The 14,152-nt window shown below is 38.9% G+C and overlaps 2 protein-coding genes across 5 annotated transcripts in view; one reads left to right on the top strand and one right to left on the bottom strand.

Moving 5' to 3' along the window:
• The window catches only part of ZCWPW2 (zinc finger CW-type and PWWP domain containing 2), a 140,137-nt gene extending 127,666 nt beyond the window's left edge, over positions 1-12,471 (bottom strand). For 2 of the 4 annotated variants that reach the window (XM_036869968.1, XM_036869973.1), the window contains exon 1: positions 12,419-12,471. The gene's annotated coding sequence lies outside the window, so the exon portion shown is untranslated. Of the gene's footprint in view, positions 1-9,911; positions 10,252-12,418 lie in introns of those variants that run through there. The other 2 variants (XM_036869969.1, XM_036869970.1) reach the window with 2 other exon arrangements.
• A 182-nt stretch (positions 12,472-12,653) lies between these two features.
• AZI2 (5-azacytidine induced 2) overlaps positions 12,654-14,152 on the top strand; it is a 34,620-nt gene continuing 33,121 nt past the window's right edge. Inside the window, exon 1 of the mRNA XM_036868945.1 lies at positions 12,654-13,135. The gene's annotated coding sequence lies outside the window, so the exon portion shown is untranslated. The remainder of the gene's footprint in view (positions 13,136-14,152) is intronic.

Raw genomic sequence — 14,152 nt, 5'->3', positions numbered from 1 at the left:
TGCTGGGAAAACTGGACAGCTACATGTAAAAGAATGAAATTAGAACACTCCCTAACACCATGCACAAAAATAAACTCTAAATGGATTAAAGACCTAAATGTAAGGCCAGACACTATCAAACTCTTAGAGGAAAACATACGAAGAACACTCTTTGACATAAATCACAGAAAGATCCTTTTTGACCCACCTCCTAGAGAAATGGAAATAAAAACAAAAATAAACAAATGGGACCTAATGAAACTTAAAAGCTTTTGCACAGCAAAGGAAACCATAAGACAAAAAGACAATGACATAAATCACAGAAAGATCCTTTTTGACCCACCTCCTAGAGAAATGGAAATAAAAACAAAAACAAATGGGACCTAATGAAACTTAAAAGCTTTTGCACAGCAAAGGAAACCATAAACAAGACGAAAAGACAACCCTCAGAATGGGAGAAAATATTTGCAAACGAAGCAACTGACAAAGGATTAATCGCCAAAATATACAAGCAGCTCATGCAGCTCAATATCAAAAAAACAAACAACCCAATCCAAAAATGGGCAGAAGACCTAAATAGACATTTCTCCAAAGAAGATATACAGATTGCCAACAAACACATGAAAGGATGTTCAACATCACTAATCATCAGAGAAATGCAAACCAAAACCACAATGAGGTATCACCTCACACCGGTCAGAGTGGCCATCACCAAAAAATCTACAAACAATAAATGCCGGAGAGGGTGTGGAGAAAAGGGAACCCTCTTGCACTGTTGGTGGGAATGTAAATTGATACAGCCACTGTGGAGAACAGTATGGAGGCTCCTTAAAAAACTAAAAATAGAACTACCATATAACCCAGCAATCCCACTACTGGGCATATACCCTGAGAAAACCATAATCCAAAAAGAGTCAAGTACCACAATATTCATTGCAGCACTATTTATAATAGCCAGGACATGGAAGCAACCTAAGTGTCCATCGACAGATGAATGGATAAAGAAGATGTGGCACATATATACAATGGAATATTACTCAACCATAAAAAGAAATAAAATTGAGTTATTTGTAGTGAGGTGGATGGACCTGGAGTCTGTCATACTGAGTGAAGTAAGTCAGAAAGAGAAAAACAAATACTGTATGCTAACAAATACATATGGAATCTTAAAAAAAAAAATGTTTCTGATGAACCTAGGGGTAGGGCAGGAATAAAGACGCAGACGTAGAGAATGGACTTGAGGACATGGGGAGGGGGAAAGGTAAGCTGGGACAAAGTGAAAGAGTAGCACTGACATATATACACTCCCAAATGTAAAATAGATAGCTAGCGGGAAGCAGCTGCATAGCACAGGGAGATCAGCTCGGTGCTTTGTGACCACCTGGAGGGGTGGAATAGGGAGGGAGGGAGGGAGACGCAAGAGGGAGGGGATATGGGGATATATGTATATGTATAGCTGATTCACTTTGTTATACAGCAGAAACTAACACAACATTGTAAAGCAATTATACTGCAAAAAATATATTAAAAAAAATAAAGATAAAACAAAAAAAACACATGCACCCCAATTCATTGCAGCACTATTTACAATAACCAGGTCATGGAAGCAACCTAAATGCCCATCGATAGATGAATGGATAAAGAAGATGTGGTACATATATATAATGGAATATTAGTCAGCCATAAAAAGGAACAAAATTGGGACATTTGTAGAGACATGGATGGACCTAGAGACTGTCATGGACCTAGAGTGGACCTAGAGTGGACCTAGAGTGAAGTAAGTCAGAAAGAGAGAAACAAATATCGTATATTAACACATATATGTGGAATCTAGAAAAATGGTACAGATGAACCGGTATGCAAGGCAGAAATAGAGACACAGATGTAGGGAACAAACATATGGACACCAAGGTGGGAAAGCAGGGGGTTGGTGGTGGTGCGGTGAATTGGGAGTTTGGGATTGACATATATATGCTAATATGTATAAAATAGATACTAATAAGAATGTGCTATATAAAAAATAATTTAATTTAATTTAAAAACAAAGGAATACAGCCTTGGTCATCGAGGTCTTGAATCTGAGCTGCTGATTCTTGGAGGATATTATGTAGTCATGCCTATTGGTACCACTACAAATTCAGAGACTTCAACCTCAGATGAGCCCTCAGCACATCTTTAAGGCTATCCTTTTTATGTATTCTCTTTCCTCTTGCAATTCTTCAGTGACTATTCTAAACCTTTTTAAATCTCAGACCATTCTCCTCATTCTCAAAAGATAAACTTTCCTCCTACATTACAAGGATTATCTCTGTCATTTCCCACCTCAATACCTAAAAGCTTATCTAAAACTGTTCTCTCACTTCCTTGCTGCTGTTTCAGACCTCAATTCTATTTTCTTTGTTCTAAAATACTTCTTGCGGGTTTGCTATGAGCCAGACAATGCTAAAGGAAAGACAAAATTCCTCTCAAGTAACATTAAGTGCTATTATGAGACCAATGCAGAATGATTTGGAAGTGTATGGGGCACACCTGAGACTTCTGGGTAGGTGGTGTGTCAGGCTACTGAGAAGAGGTGATGTCTAAGCCAATCTGAAAAATTACTGAGTAAGAGTCAATGCCCCTACCGTGTGCCCCCAGCAATCTCTACCCCCTCTCCATGCTGCTCAACACATTGTATTATAGTTTATTTAATGAGGTCCTCTACAAGACAAGGAAAATCCACTGGCAAGTCAATCTATCTTGTTAACCACTGTATCCCTAGCACTTAAAAGAAACTTGCCAAAGAGAAGCACTGAGTGAATATTTATATTATGAAATAATGAAAATAATATGAACTTCAGCGTTAAGGCTGTCCTAGATAGTACCGATATTCAAATTATTTAAAAACTAGTATGGCTGTGTGCGTATCAGTTGAATATCATTCGTAGCTCTGGATTTAAATTTTGGCTCCTTCCTATGAGATTTTTAAATTAAGGCAAACCAGTTAAATAATCTATCATTTTATCATCTGTACATGTTGATGGTAATAATAGTATAATTCATAGAATGGTTTTAATGATGAAATGAAACAGCATATGAAAAAACCCATTTCAGTGCTGGTACACTAAATACATATAATAAGTGTTTGACTTCCTTTCTAGACTGCTTTTAAATGAGCTATATTTATAGTTAGATAAGAAAATTAAAATATGCGGAAACCAATGCATAATGAGAGCACTCTATTTTGTCTTTCCTTCATGATTTTTCTCAAGTGCTCAAGTTAATGATTAGGTAGTTTGCTTCTAAACTTAAAATGCATTTATCCTTAATCTTCTCTATAATGTAAATTTAAAATTTGCTGTTCATTCATACCTAATTAACCAATTTGTGCCTGTATGTCAACCTTAGATTATATTTAACAATTCAACAGGAATTTAAGAGCCTATTATCTGTGCAAAGTTGTAATTTATCTTTATCATTCAGGGACTACTTTATGCAGATACTGCTGGGTAGCTTCTAGCTCAATAAATGCTCCAAGATGCTTAATATTTTCTTTTCTTTTTTTGTCTTAATCATGAGGATAACTGATGGATTTCACCCAAAATAAGAAATCAAAGTATTGATAGAATGGAAAGAAACAGCTTACTGGCATATTTAAAGGATGGTATCTTTTGCAGCTTTAAATTGTTTCCAGGAAAAAGTTAACAAATAAGTAGAAATCTGATAAATTGTGCTAAATGCCAACTTTAAACCTTAGTAATCAGTTTATATGCTTTATGTCTATCTTGGATGGCTGCAAGAATCCCAGTATTTTGTATTATTCAGTATATTGAGACTTGTGAGAATAAAACAACAGATCGAACAAGAATAATTAAGTTCTTCAGGGTGGCTACCAAATGCAATACTGTTATAAAAAGATTAGAATTATATCAGTAGGTTGAACAAGGAGAGTATTAATTTCAGAGCAGCTTAGTTATTTCTCCCTACATGTGCCCATTCTCAATTGACCTTTATCTAAGCTATATTGTCATGTAAGTCACACAGCTGATTTGCTTAAAGGTAAAATTTCTTCCACTAATATTGCAGAAGAATAGTCTTCAATTAAGTTGACCATGTCCTTTAAATCACAAGACATGGAAACAGAATCTGACGCTAATTTAATTAGAGAATTTCAACTTGCCATTCAAAATAATTTATATATTATATTATTTATATATTGTCAGTTATTTTCCTCATTTCAGAAATGTGGCATAATTCTAATTAAAAAAAAGAGTGATAACTTTTTTACTCTGGGTTCTAGTAACTATATAATTAATGTTTCAAAAATCACTACACAAATGTTAAGAAAAGGAATCTATCAATAGTTTTAAAATGAGAATGTGAAAATGGAATTAACTTAAATTGCATAATGCAAAACTAAGAGTATGCTTCTTCTACATATCACATCTAAAATTGCAAAGTAAGCATAACACACTGAGAACAGGAATAAGTTGGAATTCCTACCCTGGAAAGAAACAAACTAAAGGCTTTTCCCACTTTGTCTAATTTTCTTTTTAATTTCTTTGGAGAGGGTCCTCTCTGCTTTTGTTCTGAGAGGAGAGCCTGGATGGCTTGTCTTTGTGCATGAGATGGGGAAGACAAAAAAGCAAATTAGTTTCATGAAAGACTTCCAAAAATGTCATATCCATTCTCCATCTTTCATTTAGGGCCTTCAGGGCCTCATCATGATCTTTCTGGGAGGGTTGATTCCTATCTCCACTGTGGACTCTTCTCCAGTATATTCTGTGCTAAAGCTTCCTGGGTTCCACTTCATTTCCTGAGAGGTTCATACCTGGTTTCTCTCAGTATATTTGTTGAAATCCTTTGTCCTCTGATGACTCCCCACCTCTTTCTTTTTCTGTTATGTGTATATATTTTTTACTCTTTAACTCCAATCTTAATGGAAGGAAAAGATATAAATAAATCAGTCTGTAACCTCAAACAGAACTCAACAATTTGCTTTCTTAACAACATATTGTGAACATTTCCTCATATCATTAAATGTCTACACTATTTAAGCATAGGCATTATTTTAGTTTTGAAGCTAAAATTATATTCTTTTTTAAAAAATTTTTAAATGTTTATTTGTCTGCATTGGGTCTTAGTTGTGGCATGCAGTATCTTTCATTGTGGTGTGCGGGCTCTCTAGTTGTGGCGTGCAGGCTCCAGGCGCACAGGCTCAGTAGTTGCGGCATGCAGGCTCTAGAGCGCACAGGCTTAGTTGCCCTGCGGCTTGTGGGGTCTTAGTTCCCCGACCAGGGATTGAACCTGCGTCCCCTGCATTGGAAGGCAGATTCTTAACCACTGGATCACCAGGGAAGTCCCTAAAATTATATTCTTTATTTACTCTTCAATTATGAATTTAGACAATTCTAATGAAATTCAGAGTAAAGATCACAGTATTTGTCCAATATTGGAGTCACTAGATAATGATTTTTTAATATTTTATTAGTGATTGATTTAGAGACCTTTAGTTACCCATTTTTTCTTTTGTTGCCTATGCTTTTGGTGTCACATCCAAGAAACTGCCAAATCTAATGTCATGAAGCCCTCCCCCTATTTTTCTTCTAAATGTGTTATAGTTTTAGCTGTTACATTGAGGTCTTTGATCCATTCTGATTTAATTTTTACAGTGTGAGGTAAGGGTCAAACTTCATTGTTTTGCATACGAATATTCAGTTTTCCCAACCACATTTCCCCATGGGATGGTCTTGGCACATCTGTTGAAAATCATATACGTGAGGATTTTTTGTGCTCTCCATTCTATTCCATTGGTCTATATGTATGTCTTTACACCAGTACCATGTTTTGATTCTGCAGCTTTGTAATATGTTTTGAGGTCAGCAAATGGGAAGCCTCCAGCTTTGTTCTTCTTTCTCAAGATGTTTTGACTATTTAAGTTCCCTTGAGATTCCATATTAATTTTAAGATGAATATTTTCCATTTTGGTTTTATTTCTGATAATAGCCATCCTAATGAGTGTGATGCTAATAATTTTATTCAATCATCTATTTCTTTAATGTATTTTTTTTTATTCTATGAGTTAGGGAAGCATGTTAAAATCTTCCAGTATTGTGGGCATGTCTCCTAGTTCTGTCTAGTTTTGCTTCGTATGTTCTGAAGCTGATATCCATTATCTGAAGATATAGGATCCTCTTTTAAATGTGATATCATTTTAGGACAAGTAAGAAGTAGAGCCATAATTCTCACACTAATGTTGAAAATTTTTTCGGGAGTTCCCCAATTCTCTGAGAATTTTTAAATTTAGAAAAGATGTCAAATGATAATCTAAGAAAGTAAATATTCTAAAATCATAATCAGGGTTAACTGAATGAAAACTTATAAAGGAGTAAAGATATCCAATCTCAATGTCTGAGCTGGCAGTGTTTATAGAAGCTGGTGGTAAAATAGGCTAGGCTAGATTAAGAATAGACATTTAAAACAAGCTAAGGAGTCATTCCAGGAGTTTAAGAGGAGAAACGTAATGGTAAGATTTACATTTTTAAAAGACCATTTAGCTATCCATATAAAGAATGACTTGGAAACTAAAAAAAAGTTAGAACTAATTAAAGGAAACTATTATAATAGATGGATAGGAAACTGTGGCATGGTAGAGACTATGAAAAAGATCCAAAAGATTAGCTAAACGGTAAAATCTACAAAATCAGGTGAACAGACTGGCTATGGGATGAGAGGGATGCGGGGTTATTAAAGCCAAAAGGGAATGATATAAAATGAGTGTCAAGAGAAAATGATTAACAAAATATAAGTGAATTAAAAAAAAACACACATCTTTTTGTTTTTGGACTTTTAAGAATCAACTGACTATTCATAGACAACTGAAAAACCTACAGTTGGAAATTATGTCTGTAATTTTGCAACTGTTACAAAGTCAATGATTTCACTTTTATATCATGTGAGCTGTGAAATGGGTTTGGAAATTTTCCCTCTCTTCTGCTACATAGTCTACTTGAAAAATCTAATTTAATTTCTTTCTATAGATCTTACTGAAGTTTAATGTCATCCTTTCATTGTTGTTTATTTGGTAGCTTTATAAAAATGTCTTTCCTCTGAAAAGCTGACTTTATCTTCTTGGTTTTTATAGTGTATATGTGACAGTCACAAAATAGAATTATTTCTTCCTCTCTTCCCATTTTAAACAGGGGAAAAAGTTTATTTTCTTCATAGACATATATAGAAACTGTCATGAAAAAAAATTAATGGGAAGTAATTTCTCATCATGTTAAATTTCACATAGGTCTTGACTATATGACTGATTTCTCTGCGATAGATTTTACTTCTTCATATATTAAAAAGCTATTTTGCCCGTTTCATCTCAGTGCCTAAAACAATGACACATGGTAAGTTCTGAATGAATATTTGTTAAGTATTGAATAAACTAATTAATTCATATCTCAGACAGTAAGAGTGTAAGTATCAAGACTCAGAGAAGGGTTGCTCTTACTTCATTTAGTAAGAAGTGTAAAATTTCCCTTACTGGATCTTTTTTCCTGCTCTGTACAGTCTTCCAACACCATCCTGGGGTCTCTGCTGCTGGTCTTCTGTTAGCTCTTCTCATATTTCTTCTCCCTACTCCTTACATCAAAGGCTTTCTAAGACTATTAAATTTTTCTTCACCTACGTATGTTTCCAAAAGAAAGTCACTGCATTTAGTTTCTATGCATACAGTTATGACATTCATGTTTATTTTTAAAAAAATGAAAGCTGTCAGAAGCTAATTCCTACTGACTGCAAACATTTCAAGTCAAAAAGTTATTATGAAGCACAGACTGCCTGTCCAGGACAAGGCTAGCTGCTAGACACAGTAGGACATATCCCTTTTATAAATGGAATGTAAATGCCATAGTAATTTGATATCTACTATCAACCCATCCATTTGAAAAGCACATGAATAAGATCTCCTTCCACAGGTAGGAAACTGATATTATTCCTTTTCTCCTTGAATTCATATTATCTCACTTCCCCCACACAAGCTTATTGCAACATATTTTAGTGCTTGAAAATACTTTAAATTGATCATATTTCTCTACACAAAAGAGTATATTTTAAAATTCCTGAGAACATAAATTATAAAAATTGTCATCAGTATTGTGTTATCATTAATTTACTAGAGCACTACTGATCAAATGAGAAACTCAATACAAATTATGATCATTATAAAATATTGTAAGTCAGTTTTTATTGGAAATGCATCTCATACAGAAATGGATAGCACCTTCTCCCCCCATTTAGGTCGTGTATCCAGAATGAATATTATTTGTTGTTAGAAAGAAACAGGGTTCAAGCTGATCCTATTCTTATATTTTGTGTTCTTCCATTCCAAATATTTGGGAGCAGAAGGATTTCTGGTTATATCAATAATCATTCTTCTGAACTACTAAGCTATGTACCAAAAATCACATGGGGTATGTCATAAAATTATTTTTAATGATCAGCTGACAACTCAATTGAGTTCTTCTGAAGCATTTTCAAAACCCATTGGAAATTACTACTCTTGTGAAACAATTAGCTACCCAGTTATTAGAATCATTTACTTTCTAAACAAGACTTAGGTCAGATTAAAGGTATTGCTTTAATTGTAGAGTGGGAAAGGGACAATTACAAAAGAGGAAAGAGGAAAGCTGCCCTGGTTTAGGCACACTCTGAGGCAGATCAATTTTAGGAAAGAAACATGCAAGTAAACAGCGTGAAAATTAATAACCCTAAACGATCATTTACATAACCCCCTGGAAAGCCTTCATGTACTTTCCAAGGTTAAGGGTTAGGGATCCATGACGCCCAGTTTGCCTGCTGCTTCAGGCATACTCACAGATTCAGATACACATAGTGTAACAGAAATCATGAACTTTGATTCTGCAATTCACGACATTCTGTGTGTGTATGTGCATGTGTTTTGGTGGGGGGGGTAGCGGTATGAGCAATGAGGTATGGGAGGAAAGAAGGAAAACAGACTATGTAGGCTCAGATACCAGATTTTTCACTATTGATAGTATTTTTGAAACTGTTTTGTATCTCTGCCACTGAAACCATTCCCTTACCCTAAGGCTTTTAACCTGGACATGTGATAGGTGGGGGAGAAGAGAGGAAGAATGCTTCTAAGACATTAATGGATGAAATGACATTGAAGCTGATTTTAATACGAAAAGTGACATTGCTATTTCAACTTAAAGGTTTTGACATCTTAATTCTGTTCTGCTGACACTGCAGAGCCACACATACACAGTACTCACAAAACACAGGGCAGAGACACAGAAAACATGATCCCTAGGATGGTATGATTTAATCAAATTAAACTAATATAAAATTTAAATCACTAACCCAAAATTCGCTTTACAAATTTTCCTCAAAAGGTGTATTCTCTTTCCTCTAACAGTAAATATTTGTCACAGCTTAGAAATATATAGCTCCCATTAAAAAAACAAAACACAACAGCACTTTTTTTCGTTGTTTTAACATAGTGCCTAATTAAACAAAAAAATAAGATTTGAAGCAGCTCGAAAGATGCACAATTGCCTAAAAACAGGAGAAGGAGGCTGAGCCACAGTCAAGAGTTGTGCCAGGACCCATATTCTTTGTTCAGATATTGCTTTGAAATCCAACCTACCCCAGGGAAAAAGGGAACCTCACTGAAGCCAGTCCGCACTCTATCCTTCAGGAGCAGCTCCTGATGAAAAATATCAGGACCTTGGTGAGTGGATGGGAGAAGGTGGGACGAGGTGGGGGAGAATCTCTTGTGTTACCTATTTTTTTATTACAACCTGTAAAACAGGACCTTTTAAAAAGTGCCTTGTGTCAAATATATGTTTATAAAGACCTGAATCGTTTTGAAAATTTCAGACTGCATTTGTAGTTATAGAAGATGTAATAATGGTTTTAAAAAAACTGTCCCAAACCTGGCCGGTACAGATGTTTTTTTGGATGACTGTAATTCACAACTCCTCTCTTGCGGTGAAATGAACATTCCTGAAAAAAAAGCCTAAGCAACCTTCCAATAAACTTTAATGGAATTAAGATTTGCTCTGGAAAACCATCCACTCACCTAAGCAGTTGACTATTAGTTAAGAGTCTAAGGACCCCCAAATTCCTTTTTTTCTGTTATCTACTTTAATGATAATTATCTAACCATTTTCTTTTCCCATAAAATGTCCCTACTAAGACTGTATCTTTCATTTGACTTATCGGAGGTCTTTTTCCTTACAGCAAGATTGTAATAAAACTTCAACTTATGCTTATAACAAAGCATAAGTGTGGCAAGTTTTCTTTAATAATTTATTTGCTAAAGTTAATTAAAGCGGATGCATAGGTGGATAGAAAGTGACCATTTCCAGCTCAATTTAACAAATATCTGGATTACATTTTGTCATAACCTACTGGGCATACCACTCTCTCCGCCCCCATTCCCTGGCAAAAAAAATTAGGATGAGGGGCTTCCCTGGTGGCACAGTGGTTGAGAATCTGCCTGCCAATGTAGGGGACACGGGTTCGAGCCCTGGTCTGGGAGGATCCCACATGCCGTGGAACAACTAGGCCCGTGAGCCACAACTACTGAGCCTGCGCGACTGGAGCCTGTGCTCCGCAACAAGAGAGGCCGCGATAGTGAGAGGCCCGCTCACCGCGATGAAGAGTGGCCCCTGCTTGCCACAACTAGAGAAAGCCCTCGCACAGAAACGAAGACACACAGTCAAAAATAAATAAATAAATAAACACAGTCAAAAATAAATAAATAAATAAAAATTAAAAAAAAAAATTAGGATGTTTTACTTGACTAAATTGATAAGCTTATGCATTCTGAACAAGCAAATTGTATTGTTAATAAGACCCACTTTTTTTCATTATTATAATAGGGAAGTGTGTATTTTAAAACAAAAACAGACTGATCACATATAGAAAAATACTGAGCTAAGTCATCTTATTTACTCAGAGACAAAAGATAAAAATGAATTTCCCTTCTTTTTCAACAAGTCTCAAATTATTCTAAACTGTGAGTAAAGATTCAACATTCCCAGATCAACAAATCAGAAACCAGATTATCATTTTATTTTTGATGATTTGGGGGTGCCTCAACAGATTTTGTTAGCATTCTTCAAAAACGAGGCAAAACATACCTCTCGGTGGTTTGCTTTTATTCTGTAAAGCTCATTACCGAGCCAGAAAAAGGATTCTTGACCAAAATATTAAAAACACTGCTCTTATGTCCCAGCCTGATAAACTGAAGTGAATGGATCTTTCTAAATGATTACCTTAATATAGATTTTAAAATATTTTTTAAATGTCATGTTAACTTTAAGTTGTGCTTTGTTCATAACAGCTGTGAATTTTCACTTAAATCTAAAGCAAAAAGAGAGGCTTAACAACAACAGAAAAATATTTTAAAGTGAACCCTAGAGCTGAATCCATCCTTGATGAGCTGACTGTTGGTTGATGAATTAGAACTGCGATGCAGGGCTTCCCTGGTGGCAGAGTGGTTAAGAATCCACCTGCCAATGCAGTGGACACGGGTTCAAGCCCTGGTCCGGGAAGATCCCATATGCCGCGGAGCAACTAAGCCTGGGCACCACAACTACTGAGCCTGCACTCTACAGCCCAAGAGCCACAGCTACTGAGCCTGCATGCCACAACTACTGAAGCCCACGCACCTAAAGACCGTGCTCTGCAACAAGAGAAGCCACCGCAATGAGAAGCCCGCGCACCGCAACGAAGAGTTGCCCCCGCTCGCCGCAACTAGAGAAAGCCCAGATGCAACAACGAAGACCCAACGCAGCCAAAAATAAATAAATAAAATAAATTAATTAAAAAAAAAAAAAGCGCGATGCAAAAACATCTTCCAACAGAACACTGACTTCAACGATATTTAAGTCCTTAGTTGACAAAACACTTCGAAAGGGCTGGGGAGGAGCATCACTGTTGCTAACTGGCAGTCAGTAAGGATAAATGCCCTATAATTACCATTTTCTCCTTTATTCGTTTAATCAAATATAGGCCTACAGCTGGAGGGGTTCTGTATGCCTGCGACCTCCAAGGACGGCCCCCAACTCAACTACTCGTGACCCCACAGCTCAGGCCTGTCCATCCTATACCTGGCGCAGCCGGGTACACCCCCACCCCCTGAAGTCAACAGCTTCCACAATGTTAACAAGAGCTGTGTGCCGAATAACTAGGGGACCCGGAGCAACGCCCCGAAACTAGTCGGGTTGTTAACGGCTCCCCCGCAGGCGCCAATCGTCACGGGTCCCCAGTTCCCGGCCACCGCGAGGCGAGAACTAGAAACCCACAAGAGCGCTACTAAGCGTAGCCAACACGCGCTACAACGTTCGGGGACCCCCAAGCGGACGCTGAAGGAAAAAGACGGCGCTGTAGTAGACCGGCGCCTCAACCTCCGCCAAGGCGGTTAACGCCTTACCACACTGCGTCACCGCCTCCGCCTCCCGCGTCGCCGGAGCCCCGCCCGTCCAGTCGCGGGAGCTCACAATACACGTAGTACGACGCGGCCCCGCCCACCCTGCTGCGTATGCTCACGAGACACGTATCACGCCGCGGCCCCGCCCACCCCGCGGCGGAGGCTCACGGGACGCGTAGTACGCCGCGCCTTCCTTTTCTGCGCACCTCTCCTCCCCCCTGCCCCAGCACTGGCTTGGCGAACGCCCTCCCATCTCCCTCCGGCCTGACTTCCGGTTTGCTCGCGCGGCCCAGGCGCCGAGCCGTGGATTACTGGACGTCCCGTTTCCGGTCGTGAGCTGCTCGCCCTCTTAGCCAGCCCCGTTGCTGCGCTCCCCCTGCGCGGCGCGGGGCTAGGGCGGGCGCTGACGGGGCCGGGTAACCGGCCTTCTCCGGCAGCGGCTCGGCCCTCGGCCTTGGCTCGGCCTCCTTCCAGAGCCTCCCGGGCCGCAGCCGACTGGCCGGCCGCGCCGGCCCTGGCGCCGCCGAGGCGGGAGAAATGGGAGTCCCTTCGCGGCGTTCCCGGAGCGGCTGCCTTTGCCGGGGAAACGGCGCTGTCTTTGAGGAAACAGGAAGCCCGCGGTGACCCCTAGCGACCCGGTTTGTTTTCGGTCCGTTTCCAAACGCTGGGGAATCGAAACTCGGCGGCCCTGGGGGCGGCCCCACGGATCCTGTGTTCGGGGTGAGTGACCCGCTCTGGCCGGTCCGGGTGCGCGAGCGGTGCCGGGACCGCCCTCTGCTGCCGTCGTCGGTGCGGAGAGACGCGTCATTTCTCCAAACCTTGGACCAGGGAGCGGCCCGCTCGGCATCCTCGACCGCGTCTACTCGCGCGAGCCGGGTCGGGCCCCGCTTGGTCCTCGGTTATCCATAGTGCTTGTTTCTTACCGTGCTCTGGTTTACCGGGGCGCCTGCAGTTTTATTTCATTCATTGGGGCTGCATTTAAATCGGAAACCAAAGAGGGGCGTATGGTTAGGACGGTCCTGTTTGGGGCGATGTAAATCGACCCCTGTACATCACCGAGGGCTAACAGTAATGTTAGGTTTTTTCAGGATGGTTTTCCATCATTTGTTGAGTGGCTACTACATGCCAGGTAGGCTGAGTCCCTCGTCCCTACAAACAAGGAACTCAGATACTCAGAAGTGAGAGAAAATACAGAAACTGTAATACAGATGGAAACAAATTGCTCCAGGATATATTGGAGATATGCTGAGATGATCAAAGACAACCTACTAGGATTGAAATTGATCCTTGCCTCTTAAACATAGAAGACGCTTGCTTTTTTATTTTTAGAGCTTTAAATTTGATTGAACAAGATCTCAAGACGTGGTTTACATTACAGTTATCTAAACTTACCGTGTCTAATTTACCATCCTGTTGTGATCACTCCTTACATCGTCTGTTAGTTAGGAATGGTACATCCTTCACAGGGTTGTTAAATTTTAATGCTATGTTTTTTTAAGATGGAAAGTTGTACACGAATGTAAGGATATAAGGAAATTCTTGCTCACCTCGCAGGTCTTATGTAGATTTAATGAATTGTTATGGAGAACAAATGAGCTAGTTCCCCTAAAAGTCAAAGCACACTGCCTGATATGCCAACACAAAGCATTGTCATGATTATTAAATAAGATGATGTGATGAAGTACTTCATAATCCTTGAAGTAATGAAACCAGTGTAATTTAATTTCTTTTGGTACC

Source organism: Balaenoptera musculus, chromosome 11 (genome assembly GCF_009873245.2).
Source record: "Balaenoptera musculus isolate JJ_BM4_2016_0621 chromosome 11, mBalMus1.pri.v3, whole genome shotgun sequence".
NCBI classification, from domain to species: domain Eukaryota; kingdom Metazoa; phylum Chordata; class Mammalia; order Artiodactyla; family Balaenopteridae; genus Balaenoptera; species Balaenoptera musculus.
Note: the sequence above shows the minus strand (reverse complement) of the source record. Positions and strands in the feature narration are given on the sequence as shown.